Raw genomic sequence first — 23,060 nt, 5'->3', positions numbered from 1 at the left:
CCGAGCATCCCAGGAGGGCCCAGGCTTGTTCTTCTATGACATCATTCTTGAGAGAACTAAGCAGGGTCCCAAGAGAACTACCTTAATCCCTTCTGAGGGACAGTGTTGCTTACTAAGCCCCACCTCTTAGAGGTTCCACTACCTCTTAACATCTCCACACTGGAAACCAAGCTTCTGACACACAAACCCTTGGAGGATAGACCACATCCAGTAATAGTTAGCAAGTGCAAGGCATAGTTCTGCACTCCTAATTTAGACAAACCTTATGAGTACATGGTACCTCACTCATGGTTCTTATGACATCTGTAGGGCCTCCTGTGCTAGACCAGGCAGCTCACTCAATCTGCTTCTCCTTTGTTCCACATTTCCTAACTCTTGCACCCTTTCTGAACCAAGTTTAGTCCAAAGGAACACAGGCTTGATTTCAGCCCTTTTTGGAGAGAGGGCTGCCCATTACCTGGGGAGTGGACACTTCAGTGAACATAGGCTATGTCAGGATTTAATTTCCAGAGAACAAAGCAAAATTCCTGGTTCAGGGTCTGAGAAGTGGGCAGGTCATTTAGGAATCAGCTCCTTGGGTTGGCTGTCAACCCTAACACAATAACTTGTGAACATGGATGGGATCTCCCTTAATGGAAAGCCCTTGGGAAGGAAGAACATGACCAAAGTCCTCCACAGCCTCCTCTTCTTCCTTCTGATCCCTCCACATCATACACACACTCCTTCTCAGACCACATAATGTATCAGGAAAACCTTGTCTGGTTGGATACTAGCACCTGAGTCTGGTTGGATTCTTTTTATGGTGTTCTTGACCTTGGTTGCATGTTAGAAGCTGCAGTGATCTCTAATGCCTGCTTTACTTGAGGGAGTCTGGACAAAGGGGGTAGTAAAGAACTACCCTGGTAATGGGATGAGTAGAAAGTTGGAGAAAGGAGGACCCAAGGCAGAGGCAGAACTTTGTAACTCCAGCTTACTCTGAAAGGAGGTTCACTGACAGGTTCCCACTGACCTGTGCTGACCTGTGCTGTGCTGAATGTGTGTTCATTTTAGGAATAAACTCTTAGAATGAAAATATGAGGAGTCTACCCTGGTACAGTTCTTTCCTGCAAAGAAAGACATCAGCTGGGCCCAAAAAGGAAAATATGCACATTGTTTTATCTGGCGATTACTAGAATCTTATGTTGCAGAGGTAGCTGCACTTACAGGGCAAAAATGAAAGAATATTTCTTGCAGAAACATTCCTGAGAGATAAATGCAAAGCAAACTAATTTATCAGTAGGAGGTTGCATGGGATATTGGAAGTGCATCCATACTGGGGAATAGTACACAAGACCTGTCCAAAATATTTGATTCTGTTCCAAAACCAGAAGCAGGAAAATATAGGTGACACAATTTAATTTAAATTGAAGTCTGATCTTTTGTAAAACACCATATGAAACTACTGTTCATAGATATCATAATAGTTAAATGTCAGTTGTTTCATGTGGTTTAAATTAAACTATGTATAATATATTGAGTATTAACTTATTAACAATATGATAGCTTTTAATAACAACATGAAAGGGCTATTAGGAATATTTACTTTATAATGCCCACATTTCAACAGTACATTTTTTCCCAAAGAGTATGTGTTGTATTGGTAATTTTTAATTAAATCATATTAAGGCAGATGATCATGCAATTGCCCAGACAAAGCTTTTTCTCCTGATTTTGGCATGAGGGACATGGCTCCACCTCTCACCCTAATAATGAAAATAAACTAGAATCTAATGTCCATGGCCCCTGAGTCTTCTGGAACATCTGCCTCCTGGACCCTTTAGGGGAAAGAGAAAGTTGCTGGGTGGGGACAGATGAAAGTTTTTTGTCTTTTGCTTTATTTGATTTTATCTTATTTGGAGTGCAATGTTTTGTTGACCAGAAATTTTTTTGTCAATGTTATGTTGACCAGAAATTTTTTGTTTTCTTCCAATGGGGAGCTCATTGCCCCTGGTCACAGAGCTGTTCAAGTGTGGGGTACTTATTTATAAGGCCAAGGGGTAAACATAAGACCACGTAGTTCCCTGGGGTTACAGGGAAGTACCTCTAGAGAGCCCACCTTTCATCACATATAGGGAAGGGATTAGTCTGCTTCAGTCAGGCCACTGGCTCTTAAATACAGTAGCTTTGTAGGGCTAGGGGAGGTGCTGGGCTGGAGGGTTGAGCCAGCAGCCCCAGGACAGCCAGCCCTCTGCCTTGCCCAGCCCTCAGGACCCATCCCTGCTTACCATGATCTTGCAGCCTGGCTTCTGTGTGCCCCGCTGCCACTTCCCATAAACCCTGTAGAGGGAGACAAAGTGCTGCTTTTCACTGGGAATCTAAAGCAAAAGGAATTTGAAAGCTTGGTACTATTGGTACATCCTATTTTTCAAGAATTCTTTTACTCTTTTGGCATATTGTATTGGGCAAACCCATGGATTACCCTTGCTCTTTTAATTTAAATTAATTTTAAGTAGTATTCTAAAAGACAACATTAACATGATACAAAGATGTTTAAAAAATCAAAATACTGAATAAAGAAAAGGTCATTTCTAATCCCAGAGCCAAGTTTGACCCACTAAGATCAAGGACATCAGATGTATTTCCTAAATCTCACCAAAATCTGGAGGGGAGGAGACCTTGGTAAAAATGTAATACCACTCAACACCCCTTCCCTGTGTCCAAAGCATCAAGAAAGAAAAGTGAATGTGGTCATTATTGGCATTAAGGCTTGTTGAGTTTGTTTGCATTCCACCCTGTGTATTTCAGCTTGTTTCCCTGGTGGGTAGTGGTTTGTGGTTATTTCCATAGTAGGATGAGCATTACTTTTTTTTTAAGGTTTGGTGTACAGTTTTGCTCCATTGTGTAATTTATTGGATTGTCCACTTGCACTTACATATTTTGGCTGGGCAGCTAGGAGAAAACTTGAGTTGAAAGGGAAGGGACATCCACAGTCAGCTGCGAGCCTAGGGCAACTTGTCCACTCCAACAGCTCAGCGAAGTCCTCGGGAGCCAGCAATACCACGCAAACCAGCTCCCTGAGCACCAGCCCCATGAGCAATGTGAGCAATGCTGGCTACATAGTGCACAAACAAAAGGACCAGCCCTTCCCACAGCCCCAGATCATCCCCCTGAAGGGCCAGATAAGACCCATGGTGCCCCCACCCCAGCTCTCTACATCCCCATTGGTGGCTACCAGCCAGTGCCTGCCTATGGGGCATACCTGCCCAACTTCTATTGGTCCGGATCCCTGTGCAAATGACTCCACAGCAGGTCCCCCTCAGATGATTCCCAAACTCAGCTCATGTCACAGCAGCAGCGTCTCCACCAGCATGGTCTACATCACTATGGCACCCTCCAACACTTCTGTGGCAGAGAGGGCAACTCTGCTCTTGGAGGACACTGTTCTTCTAGAACATCGCAGAAGATGTGGTCTATAGCACCACACAGGAAGCAGAGAAGGAAGAAGATGGCTCTGTCCCAGAGACCAAGCTCCTGAGGGACAATGACACTCATTGTCACACACAGATGAATGAACCACAAGTCCAGCTGGAACCTGAGGGGTATACAGGGGCCAGGCACCAGGAGATGAGACCCCACTGTGACCCCACAGGGACTTTAACCCCCTTTGAGAGATCACAAGCCACAGTAATCACAAGAATGAAGACATTGGAGGGCTGGTTTGCAGACTCAGTGACCTAAAATCCTGCACCTGTCTTGTCCATTTTCTATACTCAGAGCTGCCTCTGGGTCCCACCCCCAATTTGTTTGGAAGCCACACTGGTGCCTAAGCTGAGTAGAGGGCCAAGCAGCATTTCCTCTTCAGAAACAGGACACATAGTGACCCCTGTTCCACCTGCCTTTATCCTGGTGCTCAATCAGTAGTGAGATGCATATGCTCTGCAGAAACATAGGCAACATCTTCACTCCATATGGTATATGTATCAAGTATTAGAAATGTGGGGAGAACAGGTCTGTGAAGGGGTAGGTAGCAGGTGGTACCTCAGGCTCTGAGATTCTCATCAACCAACCTGTCGGTTTAAGGATGGAGGGAGCTCCATTTCTCTCTGCCAGTTGTATTGCCTCCCTGCCAGTTGTATTCTCTCAGCCAAAGATTAGCAGGACAGCACACTGCCACCTACCAGGGTCCCAAGAAAAAGGGGCTTCTGAAATGGGACCTCCTTATATTCAAGCAAAATGTGCCTTTATAGAAACTGACACAATCTTGTATTTTTGTGAAATGGTTTTAATTATATTGCATGTGTATTTTGCCCACTTTGCTGGAATTCAAGAAAAATATTTCTTGGGTTTAGAATGTTTAAAAGGAAGCAATATTGTACAGAACACAGTATTGTTATTTTTATTGTTTTTTAAGAATCATGTACAGACCTTCCATGATATATATATATATATATATATATATATATATATATATATATACACACATACCATTTTCATGGAAGTATTTTAAGCTTGAATAATAACTTAGTAATTTAATTGTTTACATTATCCACTTTGGGATGCTTGTTGTACTGTGTGGAAGCAGGGTCCATTCATTTCAGAGCCCTCCTGACACAAAAGCCAGCAGGCACACTGTCTCTATCTGGTGCACGTTGTTGTTCTGTTTGTAAATCTCACACCTGGTGTATCCAATAAAGTGAAACAGAACCTTTGTCTGGCACTCTTGCAGGCTGTAAGGAGAGGCTGTGGAAGGTGCCTGCTGAATGAAGGAGATGTGTGGTGATTCTCTAGTCCCTTTCTGTGGATTTGAAAGATTCACATAGGACCATCAACTCCATGCTTAAACCAATGTAGTTGTAGTATAGAGAAGTGATGGAAATCAATTCCTTTATTTTTATTTAATTTTAATTATCATGTGTTAATTGTGCACATTGGTGAGGTTCAATGTGATATTTGAACACATGCCTACAGCACGTGCTAATCGAACTCTTTGCCATGCTCACCCACCCCTCTACCCAGCCTCTAGTAACTCTAGTTTACATTCAAGTTGATTTTTTCCCACTGATTTTCTCTTTTGAGAGCTCAAGTGTGAATCTGTTACAGATAATGGATTGATGATGGCCCCTGACATCTTTAGACCTGGAATCTGTCATTTTCTGGGGCCCCAACACAGGGCTGAGATATAGAAAGGTGAGTGGGGGAGGGGGTAAGCCTAGGGCTCTCCGCCTCCTGTTCCATCTGTAGTGCAGCTGGGTGCAGTGAGCTGGACCAGAAGACATTTCTGGAGGCCAGTGGCTCCAAGGGTCCCTGTCAAACAGGGGTTTTGGAAACAAGGGCACAACCTGGAGGTTTTTCTGGCAGCCAGCAAGCAACCCTGCTGGGCCCTTTTCCTTGACATTTTGATAGAGCTATTTCTTGTCTATTGGAGTGGTAGAGGGGAAACAGAGCTGTGAGTCTGCTCAGGGTAGACCACCATTCCTTAGTCTGCAGGTGATGCTCTGCAGATCTTGTGGCAGAATGCTCACTGCCTTCCCTGTGATCATTCTGACCCAGCAGGGCTGGGTGGCCCCAAAATGTGCTTTTCTAATGAGGGGGCCTAGGATGCAAACTCTTCCTGAGAACTATTGAGGCAGAAAATCCTTGAGCCTCAGGACACATTTCAGGGGACAGGAGCCCATCCCAGATGATGAATTCCATCCTAGTTCTCCTTCAGAGTATATATTCTAATTGAATTTGAAATTGATTCACAGCATAGCAAGGTTCATGTAGTACAGGCATTGTATACCAGTTTGGGTAAGGATGAGAGGTCACTAGGAGGAAAAAAGCCCACTTGAACAACAAACCCCTTCTCTTGAAGTAGATCCCTCATGCCAAGGTGTGCAGCACCTTGAATCATTTTGACTTTAAGGTTTCTCTTATTGTAGTAGAAGAAAAACAGTATCTTCCTCACCCAGAGTAAGGCGTATGCCTGAGACCTCTACAAGAAAACCCAGATTAGCAAGAGAAAAGCATCCCATTTATTTGGTATGAGTTTTATGTGACCCAGAAGCCTTCGTAAAAGAAGACCCAAAGCATTAGGGAAAGATGGTGTTTTTGTGCTGAAATTAATGGAATGGACAGTGGCAGAGAAGCATGATTGGTCAATGCGTATAACCCAATGGAAATTTACTAGGGGGACTTCAAAAGGCCTCTTTGTTAGATTCTTCTCTGTGTCTTCAGAGATAAAGACATTCCTTCTGCCCAGGTATAGGGGGAGAATCTCTGGAGTGAGGATTTTAGGACCTGCTTCAGAGGGAAGCCAGAGAATTCTATGACTTGCTTCAGGGGAGAAGGGCAGGATGAGGTCAGAAGGCCTTCTGCTTCTGCAGTTTCCTCGAATGTCACAGAGCTGTGTTTGGGGGTAGAATGTCCTGACCTGTTTTCTTGCTCTACTGGCCCAGCACAATACAGCTCACAGATTCACCCACACACAAATAAATAAATTCTGTGTCTTCATCTTCATTCTAAGATCAGGATAGAAAGGAATAGATCTGACTGGTTTAAGAATCGTAAGCATCCTCAGAGGCCCTCTCTTGGCCAACATTGTCCAGAATGCATAGGGAAGAAATATTATGTTAAATGAAGTGACTTCTCTGATCTTAAAGAGGAACTATATTCTGTCTCTGACTTGATTCACCTGGAGCGTTGACTATTCAGTGGAGACCTGAGGTTGAAAAATTGGAACTAGCCCTTGCATTGCTTTTCCATAAGCAGAGCCAGAAAACAAGGCTCCGTGCCACTTCGGTCAGCCTTGACTGTTCCTAAGCATTAACAGTGTGGTCCAAGCTACCAACAGCATGGTAGGGCTATAGCAGCAGAAACTGGGAAGGTTTGTTTCCCAGGGAGTGGGGGAATGCCAATAAAACATCTCTGCCTGCTCACTCCAAATGTAACATTGTGGTACATCTTTAGAAAATGTGATTGAACAATGATGGCTTAATGGGGACACTCCAGATCCATTGATTATAGAGCTGAGATACATGATTCGAGTATATGTAACAGGTCTGTCCTTATTTGTCCCCACAAAAGAGGAATGTTTTCACAGCTGTTGAGTTGCTTGCATATAAATTAGTTTTTTGATTTGTTTTATTTGTTTATTTGTTTGTTTGTTTGGAGGGGATACTGGGGCTTGAACTCAAGGGCACTCATCCACTGAGCCATATCCCCAGCCCTAATTTATATTTTATTTAGAGACAGGGTCTCACTGAGTTGCTTAGTGCCTCACCATTGCTGAGGCTGGCTTTGAACTCTCAATCCTCCTGCCTCAGCCTTCTGAGATTATAGGCATGCAACACTGTGCTTGGCTTGTAATTGAGTTTTAAATCGAGGCATTGGACACCACATATACCTTGTACACCCATTAGATTTTTTGATAACAACAATTGTTAAGACAGCCTGTCATCACACTGCACAGACTTTTCTGTACTGACTTAGGTTGTGTGACTACCCCTGTGTACAAGAGCTTCCCATCAACTCAGGAAAATCCCTTGGTGAGATCTCATGGCATGGAAACACTTTAAATCCATTCACTTCTTTTTAAATTTTTACTCTTTTATACATAAAAACAATGATAATATGTACTAATGGAGTACCATGAGATGTTTCATACATATATATGTTGGGTAATGTTTAAATTAGGTTAAACATTTTTACTCTCTTTCCCTCCCACCTCTCATCCCTGTTTACTGTAAATATTCTTCTCAAGCTCTTCGTCCCTACCCTGTCCTTGTTTACACCCCTTATATCAAAGGAGTCATTTGGTATTTGTTTTTTAAAGATTGACTAGCTTCACTTAGCATAATCTGCTCTAATGCCATCCATTTCCCTCCAAATTCTATAATTTTGTCATTTTTTAATGCAGAGTAATACTCCATAGTGTATAAATGCCACATTTTTTTTATCCATTCATCTATTGAAGGGCATCTAGGCTGGTTCCACAGTCTTGCTATCGTGAATTGAGCTGCTATGAACATCGATGTAGCAGTGTCCCTGTAGCATGCTCTTGTTAGGGCTTTAGGGAATAGACCAAGAAGGGGAATAGCTGGGTCAAATGGTGGTTCCATTCCCAGCTTTCCGAGAAATCTCCATACTGCTTTCCAAATTGGCTGCACCAATTTGCAGTCCCACCAGCAATGAACAAGAGTGCCCTTTTCCCCGCATCCTCTCCAGCACTTATTGTTGTTTGACTTCCTAATGGCTGCCAGTCTTACTGGAGTGAGATGGTATCTTAGGGTAGTTTTGATTTGCATTTCTCTGACTGCTAGCGATGGTGAGCATTTTTTCATGTACTTGTTGATTGATTGTATGTCCTCCTCTGAGAAGTGTCTGTTCAGGTCCTTGGCCCATTTATTGATTGGGTTATTTGTTATCTTATTGTCTAATTTTTTGAGTTCTTTGTATATTCTGGTGGTTAAACATTTTTAATTTCTCAAACATTTATCATTTCTCTTTTTGGTAATAACTTCCAAAATCCTTCTAGCTTTTTAAAATATGCAATACATTATTCTTGTCTACGGTTGCCATATTATGAAAAATTTTCTTTCTTTTTTTGGGGGGCTGGTGTACTAGGAATGGAACCCAGAGCCTCATACCTGCTAGGCAAATGCTTACCCATGAGCAACACCCCCAGCAAGTGAATCTACTCACATGTTCATGTTGGTAGCCATCTTGGAACAGTTCGTGGTTTTGTGATTATGTTTGAAACAAATCCCAGGCATTAGTTCCATGTGCATGTTTGTTCCAGAGACACTTAAAATCTTTTGAAGTGAACTTTTAAAAGAGAGTTGTGTCAAGGATATCATTTCCAAATGACATCTCTCAACTTCTAGCTACAGTTAGAGCGGACCGACTTTCTGCGATCAACTTCGTTCCCTATTGCTCCTGCCTTTCTCCTTATCATTCCCCAAAGTAGTAGAGACCTTAAATATTCAAAATTATTGAATGTTCAGTAGTCAGCCTTAGAAATAAAAGAGTAATGCTTTATGCAGGTGGAAAGCCTTGGATTTTTGGCTGACCTGGTGACAGCCAGGACACAAGCCTCATTGCTATATATTTAAAATTAGGACAGTAGTGTTTTTACAGTGTTATATTTCTTTTTCAGTTTTATTTCATTCACTTAATTAGTAAATAGCAGATACATTTATGTCATTCAGGAATTTCTATCGCTCATTCCCTCAGCCTTCCCTTCACCTTCCACCTTGAAGTAATTGCTGTTGCTGATTTCTTAGGGATCTTCCCAGAGTTTCTCTAGGCATAAATAAGCCAGTACATTCATATATTATTGTACATACCCCTTTTACTTTTTTACACAAATGGCCACCCTCTACACAGTTTGTTTCTGTCAGTGGAAGGCACTCTGGCCCCGAGTGTTCCATGGCAGGTATGGGCCTTACTTGCTTTAACTCATCCCTGGCAGCCAGGCATTTGTGTGACTTCCCCCTGTTGCTGTCTTAAACAGTCCTAGCGCCAAGCCTGCACATGTTTCTGTTTCAGACATTCCTGGAGGTGGTCTTGCTGGTGAGCAAAGGTGTGAGCTGTCATGGACATCCCTCCAGGGGGTTGGCCAGCACACACTGCTACCCTGATAGAGTGTGCCAGGTCCCTCAGCATTGGAGCAAGCTTCACCTGCAGGCCAGGGTGTCCCCACACCTGACCACCTGCTGGCAAAACGGGCCTAGGGCCACAAGGCTCACCTTGAATGTATACTTTTATGAAGTCAGGCCACATTAGAATTTTTAACTCATTGTTTTATTCACTGTCTTCTGTCGTCTGAGGTTTTAGTGAAAACTGTTACCCTGAGGCAGAGAGACAGATGCAAAACCATCCCTTGGGCATTGGAAGGCCCTAGATGAATCTTTGAGAACCCAGGGGAGAGACCAAACAGAAATGAACATTTATTTGAAACTCTAGAAGGCAACTTTAACCCTCACCAAAGATTGGAATAGCAGTCACCCACAGAGCGGCAACAGCAACACCCCACTCCAGGATGGCCTGTAGCCTGTCCATCTGCCGCTGTGATCCAAAGTCTACCTCCAGATGAATGACAGTTCATGGGTCTCAGTGAAAACTAGTCATCTGTAAAGGAAAGGATTCCCACTCTGGTGAAAGGAAGAAGTCAACCTGCCTCTCTGGCTCCTGCTGTCCAGACGTGCTAGCCCTGTGCTAGAAGTACAAACCAGTGACAGCCCATACTCTCCATCCTGTGGCCTCATCTATATGGCCATTTCCTTGTATTCTGCTATCTATAATGTGGCTTTGCTTTCCAAGAGTTTTAAAAATCAATTTTTTGGGTTTTTTTTTTTTCTTTCAACTGCATTTGGTTGTCGCTTCATCATCCTGGATTTTTTTTTCCTATTATTTCTTTTTTCTTTTATTTGTTCTTATTAGTTATACATAATAATAGAATGTAGTTTGATATATTATACATATGTGGAGTATAACTTCTCACTCTTGTGGTTGTACATAATGTAGAATGACATGGGTCATGTAATTATATATGCACATTGGATAGTAATGTTCGATTCATTCTACTTTCTTTCCTGTTCCCATTCCCCCTCCCTTCCCTTCATTTTCCTTTGTCTAATCCAAAGTTCTTCTATTCTTCCCTAGCCCACCCCCACCACCCATTGTGAATTATCATCTACATATCAGAGAAAACATTTGGCCTTTGGTTCTTTGGAATTGGCTTATTTCACTTAGCATGATAGTCTCCAGTTCCATCCATTCACTGTCGAAGGCCGTGATTTCATTCTTCTTTATTGGCTGAGTAATATTCCATTGTGTATATACACCATGTTTTCTTTATCCATTCATCTGTTGAAGGGCATCTAGGTTGGTTCCATAGTTTAGTTATTGTGAGTTGAGCTGCTATAAACATTGATGTGGCTGTGTCACTGTAGTATGCTGATTTTATGTCTTTGGGGTATGTTTTAGTTAGCTTTTTCACTGCTGTGACTAAATGACCCAACCAGGACAACTGTAGAGGAGGAATGGTTTATTTGAGGGCTCATGATTTCAGAGGTCTCAATCCATAGACAACAGGCTCCATTCCTTGGGTTTCCAGGTGAGGCAGGACATCATGGAAGAAGAATGTGGTGAGGGAACCAGCTCACATGATGATCTAGAAGCAGACAGAAAGACTCCACTTTCCAGATACAAAATATATACTCCATAGCCCCACCTCCAATAAATCACTTCCTGCAGTCACACTCCACCTGCCTCCAGTCAACACTGTCTGGGTTAAGGCTATCATAACCCAATCATTTCTCCTCTAAACCTTCTTACATTGTCTTACACATGAGCTTTTGTGGGACACCTCACATCCAAAACATAACAGGGTTTAAACCAAGGAGTGGGATAACTGGGTCAAATGGTGATTCCATTCCAAGTTTTCTGAGAAATCTCCATACTGCTTTCCAGGGTGGTTGCACCAATTTGCAGACCCACCAGCAATGTATGAGTGTGCCTTTCCCCCACATCCTAACCACCATGTGTGATCTTTACTGGAAAACCACAGTAAAGCTACCTCTTTGAGGGAAAGCCTATCTAAACTAATAGGAATATGGAATCACAGAACACTGTTAAGAAAAGCCACCATGACTTTTAGATATGCAAAATAATTCAAATTAGGCTATAGGTTCGAACACACTAACATGCAAATTGTCTGAATATTTATTAGATTTTCCATCCTTTGCTCCCTAATTTCCATTCTCAATTTGCTAGACAATTTCTCCCGTAAAAAATACAATGGTTGACTTCAGCCAACTGGCACCTGAGTGACTTAAGGTGGAAATAGCCAGGTGTTTAACCCTGCAAAGAGAAGGCCATGGATCCCTACAGGTATGTATGATTTCAGTTAGGCTTCTCTTTTGTGCAACACCTCACACTTCCTTTGCCTGGACACCCACAGGGTGTTTAAACAGGATTAAGTCCTGGGCCTTGTGGAGGTCCTTCCTGTTCCTTCAGGGGAAACCATGGCCTCATGAATTTCAACTGGTTGTGTTAAAAACTGAGTCATCACTAATTTTTTAACAGCTTTACTCTGCCACAATTTACTTTTGTAAAATTCACCCATTCTAAATGCACAATTCATTGACTTTAAGTAAATCTGCCTATTGTGCAGCCTCCTTCCCGATCTAATTTTATAAAATTCTCACCTTTTCCTATCTCTCTCTCTCTCTCTCTCTCTCTCTCTCTCTCTCTCTCTTCTCTCGTAAATGTTCTTCACATTGTAATTATTATTCAATAAGGGGAAACTTCTAGTGACTTAAAATCATTTTCCATATAAATGCTGTTTCTTTCCTATGCAATACCATCAACCATATTTATTTTGTGAGGGAAAGTAATCTGGTAAGTGCTCAGTTTATTATGTAGTTCTTATAAATATGCATATTCATTACCCATGAGGTAGTCTCTTAATAAATTTCATTAACTTGATTATCCCTTGGGGAAAGTTTTTCTTGTTAAATAACCTCACATATACAAAAACCCAATCTCTTCCTGATATGTACAAGAAAACCAGAGTGCATATTAGAAAAGCTGTTTTTAATCTGCTGCAGCTAATTCAGTTATTGAGAACAGTATTTTGGGGTTTAATTGCATCAAATGCTCAATTCCTAATGCAAACAGCCCAACAGAACCCTTTTCAAGATGCTCCACTGTGACATTAGATTATTTTGGGTGACAATACTTGCTGAACTTTAATTGATAAAAGTTGAATATTTTTCAAAGAAAGAAAAAAAGACATAAAGTTATCAACACAATTTCTTCATTGCCCTAGTGCTGCTGAGAAAGACTTACTCTCATTATATTTAGTTACATATCATGTGTCAAATGAGAAAATGGCTCACACAGTTGCTGAAAAAAATATTCTTCCAGCATTTTGTATAATATTTGATATGGTATGTATAATATTTGATGATAAGTCAGCTAATAAATTAAAAACTATATTTAGTGACAACAACATATCTCTTCAGATTTGTACTATTGCAAACATTTAGAATTAATACCTCTTACTCAGTTACAATCTAGTGTAGATTTTGCAGGCCAGCTGGATGGAAGCACTGATATTAGAAGCTACACAGTGCTTTTAGTTGTTAATGTCACGTTTGCATGGAAGGATGATTTCATGGAGGATTTTTTGTGCTTTTTAAAATTTAACCTCTCATTTAAGTGAATTAGATATTTTTACAGAATTGGAAAAGTGCATTTTTGGTCAATATAAATTAAACTGAAAGAAATGTACAAGAATTACAAGTGATAGGACAGCAAGCTAACTGGAAAACACAGCATAGTAATTAAAAATTGCTGGAAGTTACTAATAATGGTGCTATGTGGAATCATTCATTTTTCATGATGTATATATCATGAAGCTTTAGCATCCAGAGAAATTCCACAGAATCTCATGGAAGTATTGGAAAATGCAGTAAATGTTGTTAATATTATTAAAGAAAGCTCACTGCATAGCTGACTTCTTGATTATGTTCAGAAATTGAAACTAATCACACCAACTTACTGTATCATACAAAAATTCATTGGTTGTCTCAGGGAAAAATATAACCAGGGTGTAGGAGCTAAGGAATGAGATTCACAGTTTTCTCATTGAAAAAAAAATCTCATTTAGCCAATATTTTTGAAGATGATATTTGAGTAACAAAATTAGCATATTTAACTGATATTTTTGGCATTTTTAATGAACTGAGTTTAAAACTACATGGGAAAAACCATAGTATTTTCCAACATGTTGAATGTACCCAAGCATTCTCAAAGAGATTGTTGTCAAGGCAAGCAAGGCTTAAAAATAATCATCCTAGCTACTACAGGTTCCCAAAGTTTTTATGACATATTGAAGAGAGCATTTATTAATAAAACAATTTGAAGGACATGAAATTAGAAGTATTGTTGTATCTCACTTCTCTATCTCAAACATTTAACCATTTCTCCCTAGAAGAGAAACTTGAGACATTTCCATTTGCTTTTCAAAACCCTGAATCAATGATCAAGTTAAACTTAGTACCTAAAGAAGAAAATGAATTATTGCAGCTTAGTTCTTCATATATGTTGAAGAATGATTATGAGACACTAAGTTTATAAGCATTTGGATTAAGATAGAGGAAGCCTTTCTTTGCTAAATAGAAAGAGGATCCTGCTATCACTACCATTCACAACAGCTTGTTTGTGTGAGGTGGGCTTTTCTATCTGAACCCAGTTAAAATCAAAGGGAGGAGACAGACTGCATGGCACAGCAGGTATGTAGGTAGCATCATCTTCCTGTGCTCCAAACTGGAAAGAGCTGTTGAACAGAAAGCACACTTGTCACGTTAAACCAAATCTTCCCTAGCTTTTGCTTTTGTATTATTTTTAATGTTATTTTGTAATATTTTCCATTGTATTTAAATGTTAGTGGAACACAGTATGTGATAACCTCATTATGTTTCCTTTTATGCTTTAATATTAATAAAATCAATGATTTTATGTTTATTGAACAAGAAAAATACAAACAATAAGAAATTCTAGAGAGGATGTGGAAAAAATGGAATACTTTTTCACAATTGTAGAGATTGTAAATTAGTACAACCATTATGAAAATCAGTATGGGGGATCCTCAAAAGACTAGGCATGGAACCACCATATAGACTCTGCTATACCACTCCTCGGTATTTATCCTAAAGAATTGTAAGTCATCATACTACAGTGATACATGCATAGCATGTTTAGAGTATAGCCAAATTATGCAACCAGCCTACCTGTACTTCAACAGATGAATGGATAAAAAATGTGGTATATATACTCAATGTAGTTTTATTCACCCATAAAGAAAAATGAAATTATGTCATTTGAAGGAAAATGAATGGAACCGTTATGTTAAATGAAATAAACCAAGCTCAGAAGGTCAAAGGTCATTCATGTTTTCTCTCATATGTGGAAGCTGGAGAGAAAAATGGAAAAAGAAGTTTGAAGGCTGGTATTTTATGAAAATTAAAAGGGAATCAGTAACAGAAAGGGACCCAGCAGGTGGGAGAAAGTGGGGAAGGGGGGAAAAGGTTGGGGAGTAGGGATATTGACCAAATTATATTATTATATTTTGTACATGTATGGATATAAGACAACAAATCCCATCATTTTGTACAATTATAATGCACCAATAAAAACGTGGAAAATGAAAAAAATAAATTAATTTAAAAAATTAAAAAGAAAACTCTGTGACCTACTGTAGAGTTACAATTTCTTCAGGTAAAAGAGACTGAGGGATAATCATTAACTAATCAAGCAGCATGTCAATCCAATCCATTCCTATACACATCTCTCTTTGCTCATATAGCTGCTCTGTCTTGTGTTAATCTTTCCCCTCTCCTGATCTTGGGGCTGAGGATGCTGAGGCTTAGGTTTCTACAGAGAACTGTGATAGTACAATTAATTATACACTCATATTGACATTACTTGTGACTCTTGGTAAGCTTTCTACCTATGGGAAAGGTTTTGCTATAACATTTCCTCATTCTGATTTTACTTTATGAAATACCATTTGCTCTATGGGCAGCTAGTGCTTGTGTAATAAGAAAGATCATTATTAAAAAGTCTGAGGGTAGGGCAGAAAAGGGAAGTCAAAGAAAATGACAATTACTATTTTTAAAAAATAAAGGAATTAACTTTGGATACTTGCTGAATATAATCATCTTAAATACTATCAAATTAATATTAAATATTTTTCTCTTGAGCTGTTTCAAAGCATATTATAATTGAGGTTTTATTACAAAATGTACACAAAATAAAAGCCAACAGTGAGTTCTGTCACATAGAGAGAATAAAAGGGGGGCAAATAAAGAAAATGAATTTTATTACTGTGTTGTGCCCTAGGAAGGCTTTGGCAGAGGTGGGAGTGAGTATAGGACACGTCTTCATTCCCAGCAGTTCAGGATTCAAATGTGACATTCAGTTTTGAAACACTGTGCTGACTCCCTGCTGTACTGACTAAAGCAACTTGTGTTCCAGCAAAAGCACTGTGATCATTCAAATTGGGGTTCTGGCTCTTCTTCAGTACATGGTACTTGCTTCTTCTTGATGTTCATTAGTAAAACAAAAGCACTGGACTGAGGCAGAGGAAACCCAAAGCAACCCCCACCCCAGTCACCAACTAGCAGACCTCCTAATTGGTTTTTAAGCTGCTCACACCTGTCACCCAAGAACCGCAGCAGCAGCAGCAGCAGCAGCAGCAGCAGGAAAGAACTAGTATCCCAGAATCTTCCCAATAGGACAAGAGTTCCTGGCTGCAGCCCAGACAGGCTGACAAGGGGAAGTCACAAAGTTCAGGTTGTTGAGGGGGCATGTGTGATTCTTGATCTTAAATGGGCCAACAGTTCCCAGCTGGTATATAGGGAGAGGCTGGCACAGGTCCCACAGGAAGCCAGAGCTGGGAGGGACTGTCCTGTCAGTGACAGAAGAGTTCTGTTCTGGACCGGAAATCATCAGGAGTGAGGGTGGTCAGGGTACTGCCTCTGCCAAGGCCCTTGACATCCAGGCCTCTCACTCTTAAGGATCTGCACCAAGCCATGAGACCTGGAGGGCCTGATGCTAAGTAGCTGGACCAGAGCTGATTGAGAACAAGCCTTGAATCTGCCTTACATCTTGGGTTTTAGAGTCTGGGAGACTGCGGTGGTTGTGAAGGCTCTAGCGAGATAAACATTGGCAGGGCAGCTTGGGGTTAGTATGGGTTGATGCTTGGTTCTTGGTCCCAGTTTGGCTGTGGGACTGGGCTGCCCCAAGTGGTCAGCCAGTGCCACCTGGGGGAGACAGCTTATTCCTCACTTTGGAGGATCATTGCAGCAGAGCAAAGGAGGGGTTGAGAGGACCTTAGTGGAGCCCTGAGGATGGTGGCAGCTGTATCCTACAGGCACTGCCTCCCTTAGTTACACTTCTGCTGGAGGTGATTGAGCCCCATGGCAAGCTGGGGCCAGAATTATACTCTAAAGCTATAACTAGGGCAGGGGCTGGCTTAGGGGTAGGGTGCTCACCTGGCATGGGCGAGGCCCTGGGTTCTATCCCTAGTTCCTCTCCCTGCAAAAAGCTGGAATCATCCTGGGCAGGAAGACTGTGTCTTGCATTATCTTTCCTAAGGCAAGAGGTCAGATGCAGGCCCAGGTCACTCCTTGCATCTCCCTGGCCTTGCTCTTGTCTTCCATCTCCCCCTCCTGCAAGCCTCCTTTTCTCCACACCAGATCTGCAGGGCTACCTCGTCTCCTCCCACTTGGAGGAGTCATCTGCAGCTTTGGGTGGTGAGTGACCATTCTTTCCTTCTCTGCTCCTTCTGGAAGGGCCCAGACCAAGGACCTCTTTTCCGCAGCTGGGTACTTTGCCGACATTGGACCCTTTCTCATTCTCCCTGTCACAGTCTACCTGGCCTCCTGACTACCCCCAAGTCAGTTGTGATTGCATCTGCAGCATAGTGGGGGTGGGGGCTCATGCCTGCTCCTTAGAGTGGCATCTGAGCTCCCTGCACTGTGCTTAGTACTAGAACATTCCCAGCATATGCAGGTGCTCCGAGCATGGTGGTGCCTAAATTAATTCCCCAAAGTGGAGGCAGGAGGACTGAGGCTTTGCCCTGACAAGTTGGCCTTGGGGCCAAGCCCAGACCCCACAGGCTGTCCTTAGTAGTGGCCAAGCAGAGGGAAGCAGTGCCCAGACAGTGCCAGATGGGGGTGGAAGACAAAGCAGGGGACCCCCAAGGGCACTCAGGCTTTCTGACATATCCTTGATAAAGGAAGCAGGTGGTTTGAGTGCATCTCTCCATGAACCTCAGTGGTCTCACCTCCTCCCCCAGCCCAGATACCCCAGGAAAATCAGCTGCAGCCTGCAGTCAGAGGTCTCCCCTTTCTCTCCAGAGCTTCTAGGGATTAACAGATCTCTCTGTTGACTTGCTAGACAGCCATTAATACCCAGTTGGGAGTGTGCACCCCAGCAGGGAGGCTGGTGACTAGTGAGCCCCTCATATTTCCCTGTGTCCCTGAAGTGTGTGGGGGCAGGCAGCCCACAGTTGAAGTGCATGGCTGTGTCTCCCTGGGGCCTTGCAGATGCAGGGTGTCAGAGCTTGTTCCCCACCCTCCCGGGGGAGTCTGTGTGGCCTTCTAGGCTGAACCCTGGCCCCTCCACACAGGTGTGCTGGTGCTGCTGTCACTGGACTACCTGACCTCGCTCTTCTACTGTATCCCCAAGGCTGTGCTGGCCACCATTATCATCATGGCTGTGAACCCGCTGTATGACACCAAGATCTTTGGGACACTTTGGTATGTTAAGAGTATGTATATGGATCGGGCAACAGTGCCCACACCTGTCACCTGGGAGGCTCAGACAGGAGGATGGCTAGTAGGAGAGCAGCTGGGCAACTTTAGCAGGATCCTCTGTTAAAATACAAAGGGCTGGGGTGTGGCTTAGTGTGAGAGCCCTTGCCTAGCCTATATGAGGCCATGCAGTGCAGTCTCCAGTGCTAAAAATATGTATATTTTTTACAAAAGGAGAGAACACTGTAGCACTGTGTCTGCAAACACTGAGGGCATGCTTAACCACATTCATCCCCACAAATTTGTTCTATTTTGCTTACTGAAGTGTAAGAACTTATGCAGTTTGTGTGGCTTCCTTCCCATGACCCCAGTGAGTCACCAAATGAAATGAGTGGTTATTTTATCCATGGGCTTCCATGCACATTTCATATTTAGAGTAGCTTTGGAATACATTGTCATGCCTGTATGCAATATAAGGTTCTCTTGAGGGAAACTGAGGCTTGTGGGGGTGAAACATTTCTGAGTCACATATGTTGGGGGGACTTTATGGCTGCACTTTGACCTCAGAATACCTCCTCAGCAAAGGAAACCTATGAGTCTGGGGGTTTGTGGTACCCACACACCTCTATCCTGAGCCTTTTGATAGCTCCAATGCTCTCCTCCCTCTGAGGTCCCTTGAGGGAAGGCCCAGGCATGTCCTGCCTGAACCTCAGGCACAAGAAGGTCTTCCTCTCTCCAAGGCAAATGTACCAGGTGTGGCCTGTGGCTGCTACCCGTGAGGCTCCAGAAACGGGAGCCCTTGGGGCTGCTTTGGATCCATGACCACCACTGCTTCATGTGTGAGGACCAGAAGGCTGTCCTGCTGACTGCAGGGTGCATTAGGCTCAGGTGGTAGTGGGAAGCCAGAGAGAAGAGGCGCCTCTCAGCAGACTTTTCTCCCAGGGCTGGACCTGCTACCTCTCTGCATTAGGTTCCTGCTGTGTTTCTGGTAGGACCAGTACAGCAGGCTGGATGGGATTCTGGTGTCCGTGCTCATCCTCCTGCACTCCATAGCCAGGCCCAAGACCCAGGTGTAGATCAGGGGTGAGCATTCAATGGTGGGACTCCTTGGCCTTGCTGTCCTGGTGTTTGAGTTCATGGGTGATTTCAGTCTCTGCTGAATATGATGTCCTTTGGTCATGCACTATAGCAGTCTCCACAGTGCCTGGCCTCCTGCCAGTGCCCCCTTCTGTTCCTCCAGCACCCTGGGCTCAACATGGGCTTCCTGCTTGGGACAAGCAAGGCCTGACAGAGGCTGTGTCCAACCTGCCTCCAGGACTCAATCTTTTCCCTCTGCCTTCCAAGGTGTCAGAGGAGCCGGTCCTTTTCTTGCAGCCAATCAGTGGCCTGCACTTCTCTGTCATTGAGGCCCTGTGGGAGATGATACTGAACCAGGTCTTGGAAGGTATGTGGCTGGGCTGAGGTCACTGTGAGTTCCCACTGCCCTCTGTTCTCCTGCCCTGGCTATCAGGACCGAAGGACCAGCCCCAGCCATCAGGGAGACACCTGCTTGCACAATTGTGAGGTTGACACACAGATCTGAAGTGGGCACTGGATCCCAGAACACCCTGCTGTCTGCTTCAGCAAGGACCACAGTGCCCCAAGTGTGGCTCCCCCTGCCATGTGGGTCCCGCCACCCTGACATTCTCACTAGGTGTGACAGAGTGGACTGTCCCCCAGGATCCCCATAGCTCTGAGCGGTCCTGGAGTGCACACATCTACAGCATCGACTACACCATGGTGCTAGGGCTTGGTGAACTCCTGGAGGACTTCCACAGGAAGGGTGCTGCTGTGGTCTTTGTGGGTCTACAGGTAGGCATGGCCTGACCCCTTTCCTCTGACCTGGTTCCTGACAGCCTAAACTTCACCTCTGCCTGCCCTCCAGGGGCCACTCCCCTGCTATCAGTACCAATCCATGTCTGCAGCCAGACTATATTTAGCACTGAGGACATCTGGCTCCAGAGCCATGTTCATGGCTCATGGTTGTCACATTCTTGGTGGTTTATGCACAGCACTCCTCCTAGTGGTCTTTAGAGACCATTCATATAGAGATCTCTCCCCTGGAAGCAGATCCCCAAGCAGGCTGCCCTCCTTCCACTTATCTATGTCCTAGCTGTCTACCCTGCGTGTTGGGCAGGTGGGCTTGTGCCCTGGACTGGAGCACATCTGTTCACGGGTGCTCTACTGGCTGCTGACCTAAAGGGGTTTCAGTACTTCTATATCCTCGAGGAGGCAGGTGGGTGCAGAGGACATTCTCCAGTGAGCTGGACAGTCCAGCATGTCCACACTCTTAGGGATCAAGACAGGACAGGACATGATTGGAACAGCCAGAAACTCTGGGAAAGGGGAGGGCCCTAGGGGCATGGGTGGAACCTTGTATCTTCTTTCTCTGCAGATGTTTTAAATATTTGTGTGTGTTTGTGGTAATCTTTAAATACAAAGAAATATCTTAAATGTGTCTCCTTGATTGTGCATCTACCAATCAAGATAACATATCACTCATTCTAGAAAGTCTTCTCAGGCCTTCACCCTTAGAAAGAACCACTGTTATAGCCAGCATGGTGGCACACAGCTATTATCCCAGCAACTCAGAAGGCTAACACAGGAAGAGTGCAAGGTCAAGGCCAGGCTCAGCAACATATAGATCCTGTCTCAAAGTAAAATGTGAAAAAGGGCTGGGAACATGGCTCAGGGGTAGAGCACTTGACTAGTGTGCTTAACACCCTAGATTCCAGCACTGCAAAAAGGAAAAATAAAGATTGTTTTTGTGTCTGAGTTTCTGGGCCCAGTGCATTCTCTGTGAGATTCCTCTGGTTTGTAACTAGAAGCCATTCAAATGCAGAGGACCAAAGGGTAAGAGAACCTGGCACAACTGCAGGAAGCCAGCAGTACCCAGCAGAGAGATGGACTACACAGGAGGATGACCCGCTCAGAGACTCAGGCAGAGCCCATCAGAGCTAGTGATGCTAACCCAGATGGCTGACCCCTTCCTGGCACTAGACCCTAAAGGCCAGCCTTTAATTTCATTGAACAACCTGAGGCACCCTTACTTCTTTTTTCATATTTATTTTTTTCTTTTTACTTATACATGACAGTAGAGTTTATTTGACATATTTATACAAATGACATATGTCTTACACTAATTAAGATCTGAGTCTTGAATTTGTACTTTATATGGAGATTTATTGTGGTGTTTTTATATATGTGTATAGAAAAATAATGTCAGATTCATTTCACTCTCTTTCCTATTCCTGTCCCCATTATGTTCCCTTCATTCTCTGTGGTTGCTGTTTATTTTTTAATGGCTGAATATGTTTATTTTGAGTAAACTGTATGATGCTACATATTTGTACCCCTGAGAGGAAAATGTATATTGTAACAGCTAGCAAAATGAAGAAATCTTGATTTTTATAATATTAAGCAACATACTTAATATCTGTAGATTATTGGATAGCACAATCATATTACCATATGTATCATCAAATTTTATACTTAATAGTATATTTCAAGTGCTCAGAATACCTGAAGGACCTGCCTACTTCTAATTTGAACAGTCCATATTCTTGCATGGTATTTTGGGTTATACCCAGCTGTCCCTGAATGTGATATAAAGTAGAATTTTTGATTCAATTGCAAATAACAAATGTATCAAAAAAAAAAGAGATTCTAAAGTTGTACATTCTTATGATAATCCATTCTCAATGAATACTATCATGGGTCTCTTGCATCTTTAGAATAATTTTTGCCTAGCATTCAAAAAATATGGTAAAGACAAGACTAGAACAATGTCAAAATTTTCACAAATTTCTCCATTTTACCCACTCTATTCAAGCCTTTCCTTGCCCTGGATATTAAATCCCGAACCCCTCACATGGTAATCAATTATTCTATCACTGAGAAACCTTCCTAGTACTTGGAAGAAGTACTTCTACTTGTGGCCACAGCTCCTGTTGGGCAGGTATTCCTCCATTGCTACAGATCTTGCTCATTTCTGGGTCACCTTCCTTCTTGTCTCTGTAGGGGAAAGCAGACATGGCTTCACATTTGTGGTCTGTTCATTAGTATTTTGCCATTCTCCATTGTTGCCCTTAACCTTTGGCAAACTCTTTAATTATACTTTTGTGAGGATTTTCACTTCTGTGAAACCATAAATTTTTTTCAGCCCATTGTGGTGTTCCCTCTCTCTTTTTCCTAGAATAAGCTGAAAACTAGGGACATTAATTCTCCTTTAAAGGTCTGGTAAACTCAATTGAGAATACAATAGGATCTGGTCTTTACTTTGTTGGAAAGCTTGTTATTACAGCTTCAATATCATTAGTTTTTAATGGTCGGTATAGGTTTGCCATATGCTCTTGGTTCAACTGTAGTAGGTTTTATATGTCTAAAAATTTGACCATTTTTTCTATATTTTTTTAATTTATTAGAATATAAGTTTTCAAAAAAAGTCCATAATGATCCTTTAGATTTCAGAGATGTTTGTTATGTCCTTTTTCATCTCCAATTTTATTAATCTGAGTCATCTCTTTCTTTTGGTTAGTTAGAATGAGGGTTTATCAGTCATGTTTAACATTTTGAAGAGCCAACTCTTTGTTTCCTTAATCCTTTGTATTTTTTATTTTCTATTTCATCGTTAATTATTTACTTCCTTCTACTGATTTAGAAATAATTTTGTTCCTTTTTTATAGGGCCTTGAAGTGCATTATTAGGTTGTTATTAGAATCTTTCTGAATTTAT

The 23,060-nt window shown here is 42.5% G+C and overlaps 1 pseudogene; it reads left to right on the top strand.

Annotated features, from left to right (window-relative positions):
- Positions 1 to 14,249: 14,249 nt before the first annotated feature.
- Positions 14,250 to 22,526, top strand: LOC144251403 (sodium-independent sulfate anion transporter-like; annotated as a pseudogene).
- Positions 22,527 to 23,060: the final 534 nt, after the last annotated feature.

The sequence above is a fragment of the Urocitellus parryii genome, assembly GCF_045843805.1.
Source record: "Urocitellus parryii isolate mUroPar1 chromosome 13 unlocalized genomic scaffold, mUroPar1.hap1 SUPER_13_unloc_2, whole genome shotgun sequence".
Taxonomy (NCBI): Eukaryota; Metazoa; Chordata; class Mammalia; order Rodentia; family Sciuridae; genus Urocitellus; species Urocitellus parryii.
The sequence above is the reverse complement of the archived record's forward strand: the minus strand, read 5'-3'. Positions and strand labels throughout refer to the sequence as shown.